This window comes from Physeter macrocephalus, chromosome 14 (genome assembly GCF_002837175.3).
Source record: "Physeter macrocephalus isolate SW-GA chromosome 14, ASM283717v5, whole genome shotgun sequence".
Classification (NCBI taxonomy): Eukaryota; Metazoa; Chordata; class Mammalia; order Artiodactyla; family Physeteridae; genus Physeter; species Physeter macrocephalus.
In genome coordinates this window covers 51226028-51245544 of record NC_041227.1, presented here as the reverse complement: position 1 = coordinate 51245544, position 19517 = coordinate 51226028, and positions in this window count along the sequence as shown.

Below are 19517 nucleotides of genomic sequence, written 5' to 3'. Positions count from 1 at the left end.
GAGCATCTTTTCATGTGTTTGTTGGCAATCTGTATATCTTCTTTGGAGAAATGTCTGTTTAGGTCTTCTGCCCATTTCTGGATTGGGTTGTTTGTTCTTTTGATATTGAAACCTCTTTAAAAAAAAAAAAGAGTATGGACATTGTGCTCTGTCAAAATTCTCAACTCCCAGGAAAAGAGAAACTGATTGGCCAGCGCCATTCATGTCTTTCCTCAATCTAGTCAGCTATTACCAGAGAGCAGATCTTTGATCTATTGGGAGATCCACTGAAGCCTTGGATGAGGTTTTCTAAGAAGAGGTGAAAAGGTGGGGTAGACATGCTGCTTCACCAACAGGATTCATTAGCACCGAAATCACTAAACCCATTAGAGAGTTAGAGATGAACCTTAAGGGGGTAAATTTTTTTAAATGGCTTTAATTGTACATTTCCTCATGGGACAAAGATAAACATTCCAAATATTTCATAGCCATCAATTAATGGAACTTTTCCTGGTTACTAGTTCCAATGCCTGAATTCAGGTAGGATATACTGTTTAAAGATTGCTTTTCTCTCGTGAATATTAGCTTTGATCCTGCATCTTATGAGATGGAGTCCAATGAAAATGCTTTCTATTAGTGATTATGAAACAATGTTCGTATTAACATATACACATTACTATATATAAAATAGATAAACAACAAGGACTTACTGTATAGACAGGGAACTATATTCAACATCTTGTAGTAACCTATAATGGAAAAGAATTTGAAAAAGAATATATGTGTGTGTGTGTGTGTGTGTGTGTGTGTGTGTGTTTGTGTGTATAACTGCATCATTCTGCTCTACACCTAAAACTAACACTACATTGTAAATTAACTATACTTCAATTTTTTAAATGTTTAAAAAAAAACAATGTTCACTGAAAGATTTTAATGCATCAGACCCTGTGCTAAACACTTCATTGGTATAATATAATTTAATCTTTCCAGCAACCTTACAAGATAGGTATTATTATCACTCCTGATTTATATATGAAAAAACAGACACAGAGAGTCTATAGTATATATCTGGAGTCACCAAGTTAGTTCATGGTTGAGTCAAGATATGAACTTGGGTCTCCCACACCATGCCTCTGTAATTTGGGTACCAGACTGTTTCTGCTATTATGAGAAGATGTTTAATGACAGTCCTCATTAAAGATACCAGTTAATGGATGGGTAAAATTGTGAGCAAGCATGTGTGTCTGTGAGAGAGAGAGAAGGAGAGGATGAGGGAGGGAAGGGAAGAGAAAAGAAGGGAAGGGAAGGAAAAGAGAGGGAGAGCCCCAAGGAGGGAGAGAAGGAAGAAGAAATGAAGCAGAAGCAAGGGCTGAAATAAAGACAGGAAAGAGAGCTGAAACTAGAACTAAGAATGGCATTACTCATCTTACCAGTTGTTTCTCTAGAAGACAAAATGTCAAGCCCACCTCCACCCCACTTATTAGTCAGCTACCAACACCAATCTGATGTGACATGGGTAAGAGGACAAACATCCCGCAGTTAATAGAGTAGAATGTCTTCCCGACACCCAAAGATGGGTCCTGAGAAGTATTCTGGGAAAATCTCACTGTACTAAATAGCACTGACATCCTCTCACCTAAACTGCAGTGAGGAAGAAAACACAGCGACTTAATAGTGATTGATGTGGGCAGGAGGCAATGCTGAATTGTTCGGGGCTGAAAAACAAGCCCAGAATTAACCTAAATGTTACCATCTCATGCTTCCTTCCTCAATCCACTGGATGCTGTTTAAGGCGATTTTGTCCCAAGAAACACATACAGAATTCCAAGTCTGAGACGAATTCCTTCGTCACTACATCAGCTAAATGGTGCCTTTGTTACAAAACATGATTCTTCCCTCCCTAAATCATGATGTTTCTGTTAGGACATTATACATTCTAGTAGAAAATTCTCAGAGCCAAGAATCACGATACCTGCGTTCCAGGTAAAGCTCTGTAGTAGATTTCCATAAGAATTTCCTTACATCATTAAAACTCTCTGGCATGAGTTTCCACTTTGTTAAATAAACGGAAACCTCTTTAAAAACTCTAAAGCGCTCAGAAATTGCATTTCGGACCATGTGAAATATTATAGGTCATTCTTGTTCTCTTAACCTCATTTTCAGCAACCAAGTATTTTCTATATAATATTAGCTTTTCTTTCTATCCAGGAAAGCATGTATTAAGTGGTACACCCATAACTTTAAAAATAAATGGCAATTGTAAAGTGAGGCATGGTGAATACCTTCTACCATGATGTTTCCTGCGATGCAATGCCACGTGCCACCTCTAAATTCTCAAGAGCGACTCAAAGCCAAAATCTGGCCTCATTTGCCCGTGAAAGTAAATGTCATCCCTCTCTCTTCTCCGGCAGTAATTTCTACTTCAATAGAAAACTTGAAACAGTAGGTTATCATAATTGCAGGCACCATGGTAGCAGGAGCACAATGTTAACAGCCAATTAATAGAATATTTTCAGGTAAGACACAGCTGGAAAATCCTGCTCTAGCCTGATATCCACGTTCACCAATGGAGGTGACTCCAGTTTAACTTGTGCTTGTATCAGATGAGAAAACACAGGCACATTATTCAATCCAACCAAGCTGTCCGTTTAGAAGATGCTTCAGGAGTGATTAATGACAGAAAGTAAAGAGGAACTGTTCAGACCTTGGCTGCCAAGGTCAAATGCACAAGCAGACAAAACCGGGAGAGCCAGGGATGTTGCCCGATCTGGATTTCTTCGGCTGCCGGCCTCAAGTTTTGGCTGGAGCCACCGGCGTGTTGTCATTCCCCCTCCCTTCCAGGGGTACCACACACAAGATGGAGAGGCATATGGTGCCTTCTCCCGACTCAGCATAAATGTGGGCTCTAATTTAAGCTTCAAACCTTTTAGAATCCTTCGCCAGCAAGATAAAATATATAAGCCATGATATTCTGAGCACCATATTTTGTGCAATATGCCTTGTAGCACGTGTTTCAATAAGTTTGAGGGTAGGGCCAACAGCAACTAAGTCAAGCCACATCTTTAATAGGGGAAATTGACAGGTGTGTGTTCCCCAAAAGCAAAATGTTAGGCAAATAGTAATAATAATAATACCATCGACCATTCATCGAGGGCTTGTACGTTACAGGCATAGTGCTAACAGTTTTATATAGATTTTCTCATTTAAACTTCATAGCAACCTTATGGGGTAGATGTTTTTATCATCCTAACTTTCTGAAAGAAGCAACAAAGTCTTAGAAAATTAAATCATTTGCTCCAAGTCATCTGGTTAGTTGCATGAAGCCAGGGTTCAAACATAGGCAATAGGACCCCAAAACCTACACACCTAACACTACAGTATATAGTGCTGGTATTATAGATACTATACAGATACTATACAGTATATAGTGCTGGTATTATAGATACTATACAGATACTATACAGTATATAGTGCTGGTATTATAGATACTATACAGATACTATACAGTATAGTACCTACACTGTATACTGAACATTACTTCTCAGTATTGATTTGGATATGTCAATTTTGTACAATCAAGATGACACATCAAAGCAAAGTGGGCTCATTCAACTGACTGCCCTTTATTTATTCATTTATTCAAACACTTACTGAACATCTACAGAATCTGAAGCACAGGAGAATGCCTGGAGGACTTCACAAATACATATTCTAGGGCTGAGGTGTAAAGAAAAACCAGATCCATGAAGTAGACTTGTTGTTACAGCTTTCACTCTCTCCTTTGAATTTGAGCAAAAAATTAATAAACGTACACATACACATATACTTATATATATATATATCAACTCACAAAACATTCCTCTTTTTCATTTCACAGAAGAAAAAGGAACATGCCATATCAGTTTTTGGGGGGGGAAATGTATAAACTTTAGGAGTGAGATTATCTTAACCTTAACCACAAATGGAGAGATAAAATCCTGGGGAACAGGTGAATTAAGCCCCCAAGAAAATGCAACAAGCTCTTTTGGACACACTTCCATCAGTACCAGGTAATGGTTTAAAACGACCCCAGCCATTCGAGCAAGTAGGACAGCCATATCCCTGTGCTTTGAGCGCTCTGATACCTAGGCTGTCTCCCAAGCGTTCGGCAAGCCTGATGGGTGCAGGTAGATTAATGGCCCCAGAGTCCTGGATGTGAGGTCAGAAGAACCACTGGCACTGCCAGCATCACCCTGCTTCCCTAATCCCTCTCCTTCAGGGCCCAAGCGTGCCCTTCTGCCAGAGAGGAGAGCAGGGGCTATTTGGAAGTGGTTGAGAGAATCTACTATGCTAACTGCACTTTTCCCTGTGGGCAATTCAAAAATAAATAAACAATGGAGGGACACAGAGAGAGCACACAGGCAAGCAGGAATCTTCCAAGGGTGTTTTTTCTACATGGGCATCAGGCAATTGGGGGAGATGATTATTAAACTCTCACCTCAAAGAAGACATGGTACATATAAACAATGGAATACTACTCAGCCATAGAAAAGAATGAAATAATGCCATTTACAGCAACATGGATGCAACTAGAGATTGTCATACTAAGTGAAGTTAAGTCAGACAGAGAAAGACAAATATCATATGATGTCACTTATATGTGGAATCCAAAATATGGCACAAATGAACCTATCTATGAAACAGAAACAGACTCATAGACATCGAGAACAGCCTTGTGGTTGCCAAGGGGGTGGGGGGGAGAGGGATAGGCTGGGAGTTTGGGGTTGGTAGATGCAAACTCTTTTACGTTTAGAATGGATAAACAACAAGGTCCTACTGTATAGCACAGGGAACTGTATTCAATATCCTGTGATAAGCCATAATGGAAAAGAATATAAAAAAGAATGTATCGGGGCTTCCCTGGTGGCGCGGTGGTTGAGAGTCCGCCTGCCGATGCAGGGGACGCGGGTTCGTGCCCCGGTCTGGGAAGATCCCACATGCCGCGGAACGGCTGGGCCCGTGAGCCATGGCCGCTGAGCCTGCGCGTCCGGAGCCTGTGCTCCGCAATGGGAGAAGCTACAACAGTGAGAGGCCCGCGTACCGCAAAAAATAAAAAAAATTTTAAAAAAATAAAAATTAAAATTAAAAAAAAAGAACTCACACTCCTAAACCCCACAGCAGACTCAGGGCCAGAACGATGAGATCCCAGGGGCCTAAGAATACATACACATTTTAGCACATGGAAAAAGTCATTTGTTTGCATGTGAAAATAAGAGCATACGTGGCTGTGCATAGCCCTTCTGAAAGGGCTACATCACAATTAATCTGAGAAACCACTGAAGAGTTTCCTGTAGCCAGTGTAGCAGGCAACTCTGCATCAACTACGGAGAAATTTATTTTGAGTTGGGAAACCAGCCTGTGAAACACTTTTCCAATGCAGTTTCCTGATGCAGACGAGAGAGAGCCTCATTTCCAGTCTCTCTGTAGGCACCGTGCTATCAGCTTCATCCTGAATGCTTGTTATATTTGGCTTTATAACATTTGCTATGAAAGCATTCATTATAATACCCATCTGACAGCTGCTGGTAAACAAAACAATTGCATGACAACAGATGGAAAATGGAACAATTCTGTGGTGTAGAATGTCACAGGTGGTTTTTGGAGGTCATCTAAAACCACATACAACGTGGAAGACTCAGTATCTGTGCCAAGGTCCACAGTAGGTTAGATAAATAAAGGTGTTTGAATATTTCAGAATTGACTAGCTTCATGTTGCGTTGTGCTTAAGGTCTCATTTGGTTTTGGTTCACCAAGTTTCCCCCTAATCTCTTTTATTTCAGATCCCTTAGTAAGAGAAAATCGAATTGCTCTTTTAGCCCAAAATGTTTGGTAACACAAAATTAATATATTTGGCTAAAAATGAACTGGATATACTTCAAGTCTCAGCATCAGGAAAGTTTGCAACAATTTTATTTGCATTTAAAGATAAGAATGATGAGGCACACCATAATACTATGTTCCTTATATATATATTTCTTTCCTCCACTTCATGCAGTGTAATCTTATTACTTCCAAGATTTCTTCATTCACAGCTTTATAGTTTTTAACTTAGTTACTGAAGTTGATAGCACTCGGGTAGCCCAGAAACAAGGAGTTAGCAGAAGATACAAGCAGGGACAAAATATATTGATCTCTATTTTGTTTTCTTCACAGCTGAAGGTTTCTGGGATCATACATCTCTTTTCTTTGTCTGAAATAGACCATAACGTCAAGGAAGAAATTGACAGCCAGGTTTATAAAGACTGTATTTTGTGTTTTGCCATCTTTTGATGAAACAAAATCGGTAATGGCAGATACATTTATTTTCTTCTCAAACCTTTCATCGTTTCTTGGTCTTGAGGAGTAAAAACTTTAATTCTCATGGTAGAAAATTAGACAAATAGAGGGACACATAAAAATAAACCACTCACAGTCTGCCTCCTTGAGATAACCACTGTTGACGTTTTGGTGTATTTCATTCCAGATATGCATGCATGTGTGTGTGTGTGTGTGTGTGTATGGGAAAATATATATATATATATATATTTCAGGCATATGTGTGTTGAAAGCTTTTTTATGGCATAATGAGAATAGTTCAGATTAAACACACACACACACACACACACACACACACACACACACACACGTAAAACCCTTAATATTAGTAACATTCTAAGAGGTACCAGGTCCAGACAGGAAAGCTCTCTTCACCCTTGGTGTGGGCCTGTTTGTTAACACTATCCTAGACTTCCCCGCCAATGCCCACCTTCCACTATTGCCCACTTTGTCAATATACCCAAGCAGTCCCCAAACAAGGTATATCTTGCCTCCTAAATATGAATTAAACACATCTACTCTCTCCATTCACACTGGTACCACCTGTGCTCAGGTTTCTAGCCTGGACTAATATAAACATCTCCTTAACTGATATACTCAGCTCCCGGGATTTGGTCTCCTTCAATCTGTTTTCCACAAAGCAACCAGAGGAACCTTCTAAATGCACGTGGGATCACATTTTCCCTTCGTTTGCAGTTATCCCTAAGGTTCCCACCATGCAAGGTGGCTGAGAAGATGCCGGGCAGTCCAACTCCTGCCTTCCCGTTCCAATCTTTCACCCCTTTCACATCCACACCAGGCTCACATGTGGGTCATCGCTCTCATCTTAGACTAAACCATCATTCCTCTACTCCTTCGCTCCTCTCATTGCCTAAAGCAACCCTTCTCTCTACTAAAACTCCTTCATCCATCTGAAGTTACTTCCTCAAGGATGCAGAATGCTTTCCTTGACCTCCTATTGGTAGCCCCACAGCATCTTACATTTCCCCCACCAAAGCACTTAGGGCAAAGCATGAGAATGGCTTTTTAATTGTGAATTGATCCTAAAGGTGTTTCTCTGGTGTACCAATGCATCCCCTCTACGTGATCCATAATAACAGATGCTCAGTAACATGCCAAATGGATATTAAATCAATATAGTTCACCTGTAACACGTAACAGATGAGGAAGCAGACCTGCAAAAACATCCAATGACATGTCAGGATCTTGAATCGTGACAGTATTAGACTGAAGACTAGGTTGTCCCAATTCAGGGCTGCTGCATACCTGTGCTACCCCACCTGCATTGGGGGTATTCTGCTGCAACCTAATATCAAGTGCTTGGAAGATTGATCTATTCCTGTATCTCATTCTCCATCAGCACCAATCTCCATCGGCACCAACAGTGCCACGTTCGCTGCTCCCATCCTCTGGATCAGGTCAGCATCACCTCCAGACACAGCCATCGCATGGCAGCTTCCATCATGGTTCCTGACTTCAGTCTCTCCTCACACTGATCTGTCCAAATATAGCCCAGGACCTGGTAGGCAGCAAGCCCATCTCTCCATCTCTCTGCTTTCAACATGAAACTAGAGGCAAGTTCCAATTCTGCTCCTGGACCTCAAGTCCCCTACTCACTCCTCCCCCCATCTCTTTGTGCAGTCCTCTTCTCAACCCAGCAAATATCGTTATAGACACTCTTGGACAATGTCTTTGTTCTCGCATCCATGTCTCTGTATGTAACAGCCCCTGCATGCAGCCTTCCTTCTAGACTTCTCTTCGACAATTTACACCCTCTGCATCTTCAAACTCAGTCCAAATTCCCTTGTGTAGAAAAATCATTCCCTAACATCACACTCTAACCCCGAGCCATCACCTGATCGATTCTTTGAACGAATTAATCTATAAATGAGTGGATTTTTGACCTACCATGATGAACCGATAAACTAGAAAAAGCCTTTCACCACATTTGATTTCTAAGGCATTGCTCTATCCTGTCTACAAGATCTCAGCCAAAATGAGTGCATATAAAGACACAGTCACGTCAGAACAAATATTTTTCTAGTCCTCTGGGAGACCCCCCCACTTCCATTGCAAGTAACAAATATCCAAGGAAGACAGAGAAATAATAATGCCAGAGCAATACAAGATCGACTTTAAGTCACAGCCCTTTGGGCCAGAAAGAAGATGTGGGTCTGCCTGTCCGTGGCTCTAAGGAGGATAACACATCCTGCCATCCTTCTCTGAAAGGTACCTGCCTGCCCTATTCTTTAGGATGTCAAGGAAAGAACCTCTTCCTAACTCCTACTCTCATATTCAGCAGCCAGGCCATTATCATACATTTTCAGAAGATTCAGTGATTTCTATAACACCATACTGTTTTTAGAAAACAAAGCAGCAAGTCCACAGTCTTTATACACACTTTATTTCTTACCAGAAAATAGACATAAACAATTTAAACCCATACATTTATCGGGGTGAGATATTGTATTCTATTTACTTAATTATGAGGGATTTTTTAAATGTTCAGTGTAAACTGGCAATTGAGCTGATCTTCTTCCAATGCCCTGTCTGCAAACACTATGCTATTTTGTCGTCGAGAATTAGGATGGGGTAAGCAAGAGGCAGGCTGGGGACAGGAAAGTGAGGCTGTGGCTTGAGTTCTGCTCTTGAATACTCAAGTGGCCTTAACCTCTCTGAACTTCAGTTTCCTCATTGTTAAATGGAGGTAATCAGCTTATTGTCAGTACTGAACGTCTTGTGACAGGATAAGTTCACCCAGAAGGTGGGCAGGAGGGAAGCCTCATTGGAAGGAAGTCAAGAGAGAATGGAATGAGAAAAAATGATAGCAAATATAGACACATTTTATTTCGGAGTTTTGTGCAAAGGAGATCAGAGAAACTGGGTGGCAGATGGAGGGGAAGTGGAGTCACAGGAGATTTTTTATGTTGCATATATTATGGCATGTGCACATGGGGATGGGTGTGATCTTGTTCTGTCTAAAGGTGTCAAATACAGTCTATAAGATGGAGAGTCCTAAATTTCTATCCCTATCCCAAACTTCTTCTTTGTCCTCCAGACTCAAAGAACCAACTGTGTCCTTGACATCTCTACTTGGAAATCCAATAGGCAACTTATGCCGAATATGTTCAAAAATGAACTCCTAATACCTCCCCTTCAACTCCCTCTCCCTCCCTCCCTCCCTCTCCGGAAATCTGCTCCCCTTGCAATCCATCTTGGAAATAGTACTTCCATTTCTGAAATGCTCAGGCTAAAATAACTGTAGGAGCCATTGATTCCTCTCTCTTTGGTACATCCCAGTCCATCCACTACCTAAGTATACTGTCTCTGCTTTTGAAACATATCCAACCTCCAACCAGTTCTCATACCTGTATTGCTACCACCCTGGTCATCTCTCACCTGGATGGTTGTAATGCCCCCTAACCCTCATGCTGGACTCCCTGCTTGCGTCTTGTCCCACATCTATTCTCCACCCAATGGCAAGAGTATAACTTTTAAAATGTGCATCATGTCACACTGTCCCTCTCCTCAGCATCCTCCAATGACTTCTTGTCTCGCTCCAAGCAAAATCCCAAGTCCATCCCACGACCTTCAAAGCCCTACATGACCTAACCCCCTGCTAACTCTGTGACTAGGACCACTCCTGTCTCTCTCATTCCCACCACTCCAGCCACACTGACCTCCTTGCTGTGAACATGACAAGCAATATCCAGCCAAGTGTCTTTGCACTGGCTGTTCCTTCTGTCTGTTCCACCCAGATATCCATGTGGAACTCTTCGTCATTACCTCCAGATTTCTACTCAACTGTCACATATCAGAGACGCATTCTCAGACACACACCTCCATACAAAATAGCATCCTTCACCCAGTCCACCACATCCTATTCTCCTTACCTTGCTTTATTTTTCTTCATGGCAATGACACCGTATGTCATTTCTTTTCTATGTATGCCTGTGCCCCCTACACCCCACCCCCAACTCTAATAGAACATAAGTTTCTTGAGAGAAACAACTTTGTTTTTCATTTTTGTTTTGGCTTTTGTTTTTTTACATTACATCTTTATTTTCTAAAAGATTGCCAGGACTTTAGTAATTGGTCAAAAATATTTGTCAATGAATTTACATATATATATATATATATATATATATATATATATATATATATATATATATATATATCACCTGACATTGCTGGGTTTCCTTTCTTCCTCCATCCCTCACTAATAAACTAGTATAAACAAATTTCAATGAAATATTACATTACGTGGTTAATAAAATGTCATTAAGAGGTTCATTCAAATCTCCCCGGTGGCATGAAGGCCCTGCCTGGGTGAGGCAGGCTATGAGTCCTGGCAGCTTTGAGGTCATGGTCAAAAAGGGCTCACTTGATTTGGAGTGGAGGGCGATGACTATATTCATCTAGCAGCACCACTGGGAGAAGTGAGATTCTCAGTGGCGGGAAACTGGGAAGAGCCAGGGACTTTCCTGGCCCAAGGCGGTGGCTGGGGTGAGCATATTCCAAACTGTGACTGTACACATGTTCGCTAAGGACTGGAGAGGGTTCAAGTTAGTCACATATTCCTGATTGATGTTAAGGCAATGTGCAGAAGAGGTGATGCAGAAGGGACCAGCAGAATGTAAATATCTGGGAAGACTTAAAAATGGCCTGAACGCTGGATACACTTTCCTTGATCCACACAGACCCATCAACAGAGGACAAGAGCCTTCTTACTGCTCTTGTAGGTGTGCGAACACAGCCTTAGTTCAATTTTTCACTGCCCATTCAGCTTCATGGATAATAGAGAAAGCCATTGGAAACCGAGGTTAAAAACAAAAGAAGCAGAACAACAAGAACTGAACGAAGACATCAGTAGCCACCTACCTTGGGGGAACAGATTTCACAGCTTTAGTGCAGGCAAGTTTATAAACAAAAAGCAAACAACAAAATAAGCAACAATAATAACTATCTGGAAAAAATCAGAATCCAGAGTTGCTATGATGTTATCTAATTATCTACTTTTCAACAAAAAATAATGAGAAATGCAAAAAAAAAAAAAAAACCCAAGAAATTGTGACCAATACTCAGGAAAAAGCAGTCAATAGATACCATCTGTCATCAGATGTTGGATTGTTGGATTAAGCAGGCAAAGACTTCAAAACATTATTATAAGTATGTTCAAAGAACTAGAGGGGAAAAAATTTAAGAATCAAAGTATGCAAATGAGAAATATAATAGAAGATCTGAATAAGGAATAAAATTAAAAGGGATATAGGAATACTATGGACGATTGTACATCCAAAAAAATTAGCTAACCTAGATAAAAATATGAAAATTCCTAGAAAGATATAAACTACAAAAACCAAGTAACAGAAAATCTGAATAGACCTATACCAAGTAAAGAAATTGAATTAACGAGCAAAAAACTTTCCACAAAGAAAAATCCAGATCCAGATGGCTCCACTGGTGAATTTTATCAAAATTTTAAAGAAGAATTAACATCAACACTTCTGAATATCTTCTGAAAGAATAGGAGGTGACATATCCCAACTCATTTTAGTGAGGCCAGTATTACACTGACCTCAAAACCAGACAAAGATATCACAAGAAAAGAATACTACAGACCAACATCCATTGTAAATATTGATGCAAAAATTCTCAAGAAGATACTAGCAAACCAAATCTAGCAACACATAAGAAGAGTTTTCCACCACCACGTATAAAAAAATCTGTCAGTGTAACAGGCGATAATAATAGAATAAAAGACAAAGCCGCATGATCATTTCAATAGGTACGAAAAACAATTTCCATCAAAAACTGAGACCCTTTTATGATTAGAAAAACTCAACGATCTCGGAAGAGAAGGGAACTACCTCACCTTTATAAAGGGCATCTACAAAAAACCTATATCTCGTATCATACAAAATGGGAAACCCAAACTCAGCAGCTCCCAAATTCCCGACTTACAGAAACTATGAATGATAATAAATTGTTCTATTTTGCTACATTAAGTTTGGGGTTAATCTGCTTCACAGCAATGGATATCTTAAAATAATAACGATAATAATAATAATATGAGACAGCAGGGGAAGAGGAGGAGAAGTAACAGGAGCAGCAGTAAAAATAATAATAGTTGTTGTTGTCTTACAAACTGTGGGACTGATACAGTACTGGGTAGCAGACCACAGCCTCTAAGCCAGCAGGGCTCTGAGTCAGGGCTCCAGACTGTCAGATGAAGGTGGATGCTGGAGTTCAGCCCCTAAAAGATGGCCCATGTCCAAGGCATCAGAGAGTCCCAACATGGGGTGAGGTCCCCAGCACTTAGATTCCTCCTAAGGTCATGGCTGGTCCTTTATAGGCCTAAACCTACCTGAAAACCACATGACCCCCTCTGTGGGCACAGGTGACATGGGAGAAGGGACTGGGGTCCAGCCACCCAGGAAGTGAAGTGGAGGAGCCACCAGAGGCAACACCCGTTCTTAAGAAAATGCCTTTATCATAATCACAGAGCCTGGTAACCTCGGTCTTGAATAGTTGAAGGAGTAATCAGCCTCCAGGTAGTCCTCACTTCTCATCTAATATTTACATCCGAGAGTTGCCCGACAATTGCTTTAACGGCACCTTGCTCTCCTAGGGTCCTCTGCCCACGCCTACCCTCCTGTAGTAAGAAGACTCCTCTTCTAGCGTTATTCTCTTCCACACATCGTCATGTCTCACCTGAGCCTGACCCATGGAGATGTCCAGATGGCCTCTTAGGGCAGTATACCTGTTCAGTCCTTCCCAAGATGGGCCATTCATGTTCCAAGTGAGCTATTTTGGCTCCTAATTTGCTATGGTTTTTGTCCTCTTTACAAGAAGGTGTTCAGCCATGAGAACCGAGGGCCCCTTAGGACAGAAAATGCCCATCTGGATCTACTTTACTTTCGTTCACAAATGAAAATAAACAAGTCATTGCTAAAGAGCGCAATTAAGGTTAGATTTGGGAGTTATATAAGTAAACACAGATATTTTAATCCAGCCATGGAAACTAACACAAGTACATAAGTAAATATCTTAAATGAGACTTACATGAGAAGGGGGACTACATACCCTCCAGGATCCTCCTGACTCAGAGATTCTAGATTCAGTGAAAACATTGTGATCAATACAAGGGCACTTGAAATAAACACATCCCCCCCTTTTGCATTGCTTTTAAAATGTGCTTTCCTTTGCAACAAGCCATCAACGATGGGAATTCTAAACATATTTGGAAAATAGTTAATAAATACTTAATTGCCTGAATCCACAGATGTGGAGAGCAAAAGGTAAACAAGAAAAAGTAACCTCTGTAAATACGGGCAAGGTCACAGGCTGATGTCCAGATTTCCATGCCCATAACCAAATATTCATAACACTCTTATTTCTGTTGGTCAGGAAGCAATCGTCCTATTTAAGGGAAAAACAAGGTCCTGAAACATTATGGTCTCAAAAAAAGCCAATTTAAAGTTATCAATTTAAAAATCATAAGGTATCCAAAATGTTAAATGGCTCCATCTTCAGGATAAATGTGAAAAAGCTCCATTTTTTTGAGTCCTGAAAATACAGGAGCTATTTCAAGTCCTTCCTGAATTAGATGGGTGTAGTTGTGGTCTCCAATCCCCATGGCTCTAGCAATTGGAGCTGCACTATCAATTCTGCCTGTGAGCAGTGTCCACGATGAGTCTGAAAGTGTCCTTAACCGATTATGTGCTTGGATGTACTCACTTGTAATTCAAACTCTCATGATATTCAAAATACCAGCGAGTAAAGTAATGCTTTCTCTCCAAGGGCATCTGTCAAGTTCTTTCACAAATGTTCTCTTGAGCATCTTTATAGCTTATTGGGATGACAGGGTGGGGAACAGGTCTTGTTTTCCTCCTTCCCCAGACGGAGAAATAGGCTAGGAATAGACTTCCCTATATTATCTTAGAAGACTGCTGTTGAACTTGAATACAATATATATTTGTTATGGAACAATACACAAATTATCAAGCACTGCTATTCATGTGATATTATAAGCAGGTAAAACCATACAGACTGCCCCATCTGTCCCCAAAATCACACACCAATAGACAGCCCAATACGAAAGAGCGCAATTAAAGTTAGAGTTGGGACTTAAGTAAGTAAACTGATAGTGACCACAGACCACAGTGGGAGTAGGATGTAGGGTGGAGGGCAAAAGGAGAAGGAACCAAGACAGGGCAGAAAAGTAGAGAGCTATTTAGTTTGAGAGAGAATATGAATGGAATAGTGGAAGAGGGCAGAGAACATAGCTGATTTTAAACAAAACAAGAGGTGAGATTCGGTCATCTACTTCTATAATTAAGAAAGGAAATAAACACTTGATAAAATGACTAGAGTAAATAATCCAAAATATGGCATTGATCAGTTCTTTATTATGACTATCTTGTCATTTTCAGTCACTAAAATAATCCAGTGGGTGCAGACAGAAGTTGACATATCTCCACTTGGAATAGTTACCATCATTTATTCAGTTCAAACAACAAAAGCACTGGGGATACCACAGTAAACAAAATCAGCTGCTTGTCTGTTCTCATGGAGATTACAGGCTAAGTCAGTGCTTGTTGGGGGCAACTTAGGCTACAAATGGGCTCTTCCCAGGTAAAGACACATGTACCCAACAGACATATAACACTGTTCCCTTAAATACATGTTTATCTGGTTTTAGCTTGTGACCAATGCAATATCTCAGGCAGATTAAAAAAAGAAAGAAAACGACTTCACTGTTACCAAATAATAACAATAATAAGTCATTAAAATAATAATTATTACAGCTAACATTTATTGAGCTCTTACCATGGGTTAGAAACTAGGCTTTTAGTTCACTAACATATCTTTTAATCCTCACAAAGACTCTCTGAGATTACATACCATTATTGCCCACTTTTACCAACAGGAAAATGGAGGCCCAGAGAATTTAACTAAATTAGTACGAGTCATGTGGATGATCTGGAGCTGGGATTTAGAACCAGGCCCTCTGACTCCAGAAATAAGCCTCTTCCTACTAAACCAGTGGTTCTCCACCCTGGCTTTCATTAGACTCACTTGGGAAACTTGGGAAAAAAACCACCTGGGACCCATGTCCAAACCCATTAAATCAGAATTTCTAGGGGTAGAGTACAAACAGCAGTTTTCTGAATCATCCATATAATCCCAGTGTGTAGTCAAGGCTGAGAACCTCTGCGTTAGGCTAGCCACTCCCCCTATTACATAACTATGAGCACTTCTGATGGTCTCCATATGTGTCACCAAGAGAATAAAATTCTTGTAACTCAACTGTGCCTCCTGTACACCAGCAGCGGCAGCATCCCCAGGGAACTAGGCAGAAATGCAGACTCTCAGGCCTCATCCCAGATCTACTGAATAAGAATCTGTATTTTAATCAGATCCCCATATGCGCAGTCAATGAGAGTACTATCCTAAAGTATGCCCTAGAGAGAAAACACTAGCTTCTAGAGCTATTACTGGTGCTACGAACAACAAACGCACAGCAATAATAATCACCTTCATCACCCAGCCTCCCACCCCCACAACTAAAAAAAACAACTCACAACAAACAAAAACCCACCCCCTCTATGGGTTCTGTGGTCAAACACATTTGGGACAAGCTGGATTAAACAAAGTCAAATTACTTTCTCTACTCCAGATGCTAGCAGAGTAAATCTCCAAGAGGAGAAGTTTCCCAAATATTTACGACAGTGGTACCCCGTAAGTCAGAACTCCTATTAACATCTTTTGCAGACAGTGTGTTCCTAGGGACATATTATGGACAATATTTATTCAGAAGAGATGATCTTCCTTCTTATGTCAATGGCTACCCAGACCATCTTTTTCAGTTAGGTGCTGACTATTGGCTCATTACTATGAATATTGGTAGGAGTCATGGATTATAGTAAACCTTTATCAAGCTTTTACTATGTATATCAGACATAGTTCTAAGTGCTTCCACTGTGTTGACTCATTTCATCTTCATAACCACTCTAGTAGATAGGTATGGTTTGTATTACCACTTTATGGTGAAGGAAGCAAAGAAAAAATTAGTAAAGTCGCTTGCCCACGGTCACACAGCTACTATATGGTGGGTGCAAGATTTTAACCCTGTCCACCTGGCTCCGGAGACTTCATTTTAATCACTAGACTGTTGGAGAAGGGATCGATTACCTCCAGCCCCTCTCAGAGGAGCCCTTAGATTGGCCCAGAGGGTTTCTGAGCTTAGCCCATCAGTCTGAACTTGTAAACAAAAGGCTGCAAAAAGAGCACAAAACCTTAGCTAACGCGCCCAAGTGTACTCATCCACCATGAGCCCTAGGTGCTGACATTCCAAAGCATTTCTTGAAGGGAATGAAGAGTCAGAGTAGACCTCCAACGCTGGTGTTCCTGTGGCTGACCACCTAAGTTTTGATTCTGAACACATAACACACTTTGCTTTCTGATGGGGCAAACCAGTGGGGACTATGTGGTATGATCCCTCATCCCCCTCACCCCTCGGTCTGAAACAACAAATCAGCAAGTCCAAGGAATCAAGGCAAAACACCAACACGATGGTGCCAACTCAGATGTTCACACCAAGCCGGGACATCCCAGTGGCCTGTCAGGTTGTTGCCCAACTACAAGGATGATGGACTCCGGTGAATAGGAAAAATGTGACAGGGTCTTGGGAGCTGCAGAGTCAAGAATGTGCATTATTTTTAAAGCCCCCCTAGGTTTGGGGCTCACTGTGAATCACTCTGGGCAAGGTTAATGACTCTATAAGGGGCAGAGCTTTCCTCAGGCACATAATTAGTAAAAAAGACTCCTGTGAAGGCTAGTCAGGGTCTGCTCTATACAACGGAAATAACTCTGCCCCTTTCTGCCACAGCAGGAATACTAGATCTGGGTAACCAACGAGTAAACATCCAGAAAGAACACCCACTGGTGAGCAGGGAAAGAGAGCTATTTGTGGTTTGTTGTTGTTGTTTTGTTTTGTTTTAATTTCCCCTTGAGTGTTGGGAGAGCACCTGTAAAAAAGTGCATAACATAAACCAAGGTGTCATCCACGTGCTGGGTGTCCTGCTATGCACTTTAAAGACCTTTGATCTTTAAATACTCCCAATTCATTCCTTCAACAAATATTTGAGAGTTTACTTTGTGTCAGGCACTATTCTGGGTGTTGGCAGGTATGGTAGGCAGGATGATGTGCCCCTCCCCAATGTCCATGTTCTAATCCCTGGGATCAGTGAACACATTACCTTATATATTCAAAAGGAACTCTGCAGCCGTGGTTAAGTTAAGGACCTTGAGATGGGAAGCGTATCCTGGATTATCCAGGTGGACACAATGCAATCACCTGAGTTACTAAAAGTGGAGAACCTTTCCCAGCTGGGGTCAGAGGGTGACATGACCTAGTGAAGAACGGCACATAGAGATGCTATATCCTTGGCTTTGGAGATGGTGGAAGCGGCCACGAGCCAAGGAATATGGGCAGTGGTGTCTCTAGAAGCTGGAAAGGCAAGAAAGGGATTCTCCCCTAGAGCCTCCAGAACGGAAAGCAGCCCTGCTGACATGCTGGTATTTGCTCACGGAGACCCATGTTGGGCTTCTGAGCTACAGAACTGTAGGAGAATGAATTTATGCTGGTTTAGTCACCCAGTCTACAGTAATTTGTAACAGCAGCGATAAAACACAAACACAACACTGAGAAAGCCCTGCTTTCATGGAGCTTACATTCTACTGAAGCACCCTATAAATATTATTACCCTGACTTTAAAGAGCAGCAAACAGGGTTAGGAGAGCGAAACAACTTGGCAACATTCATACAGTTGATAACCGGAAGAGATGGGACTTGAACTCAGGAAGTCCAGTTCTAAAGGCTACATCGTACCTGCTATTTTAAGTTGTGTATCTCAAGCGGTGTACAGGGCTCTCCCTACCAGAGTAAACGAAGCTGGGTGCTGCCACGGGGACTTTTTGGTTTGTTGGCAGACAGGGAAGATGAGAAATTGTGGTCTGTGCTCCCGACACCAGAGTCCGCGCCCAGGGGTGGAACGGCAGATGGGAGGTAGAGCAGAGCTCACTTCTTTGTTTCCTTTACTTATTCCTGCTTCTCTTTCGCTTCCACTGAAGCAAAGGAAGGAGGTGAGGACACTGCACTTCCCTGTTGCCCAGGGGTCACTCTCCCTGCACTTGGTGACAAGGGTCCTCGTAGCTTGGGCCCCAGAGCATCAGCTGCTGGGTCTTGTTTTCACATAATTTATCCAAAATGAAGTGGGACACCCTTTACCAACAATAAGAAGCTAAATTACCTACTCCCTCCAATTCCTAGATATTTTTACGTTTCATCCTAAGATGCAGGCAGCTCTCTGCTATTCCAAAGGTTGGGTCTCTTTACCAGAATTTCCACAAACTACTTATGCTCTAGACCAGGCTGAGACCTAAAATCCAGGCAACATGTTCACCCTCGCTCCTGAGCTGTAAGCACTGTGTAGTATGTCTATGGCAAGACATTTCCAAAAGCACCTCAAGTTTCTTTTTTCCTAAGTATTTTTTTTTAATTTATTTATTTATTTATTTATTTTTGGCTGCGTTGGGTCTTTGTTGCTGCACGCAGGCTTTCTCAAGTTGCAGCGAGCAGGGGCTACTCTTCGTTGCATTGCACGGGCTTCTCATTGCGGTGGCTTCTCTTGTTGCGGAGCACGGGCTCTAGAGGTGTGGGCTTCAGTAGTTAGGGCTCACGGGCTCCAGAGCGCAGGCTCAGTAGTTGTGGCGCACGGGCTTAGTTACTCCACGGCATGTGGGATCTTACTGGACCAGGGCTCAAACCCATGTCCCCTGCATTGGCAGGCGGATTCTTAACCACTGCACCACCAGGAAGCTCAAGCACCTCAAGTTTGACCAACCAGTCAAACAAGTCAATTAACAAGATATCCCACCAAAAGCCAGCAAAGCTTTTCTGAGTTTCACCTACTAAGCTACCACTTTACAGAGCCACACTTCTAGATTTGCCCCAAGGTCATAATTGAGGCAGGTCTCTAAATAAGGGCTTGAACCACTTATGGGAGCAAAGAATTGGAAGCAACCTAAATGCCCAGCAATAGGGGATGCTTTAAATATATTGTGGTGCAGCTAGACTATATAAAGCCTTGAAGTAAATTTTACAGATTCATATATGT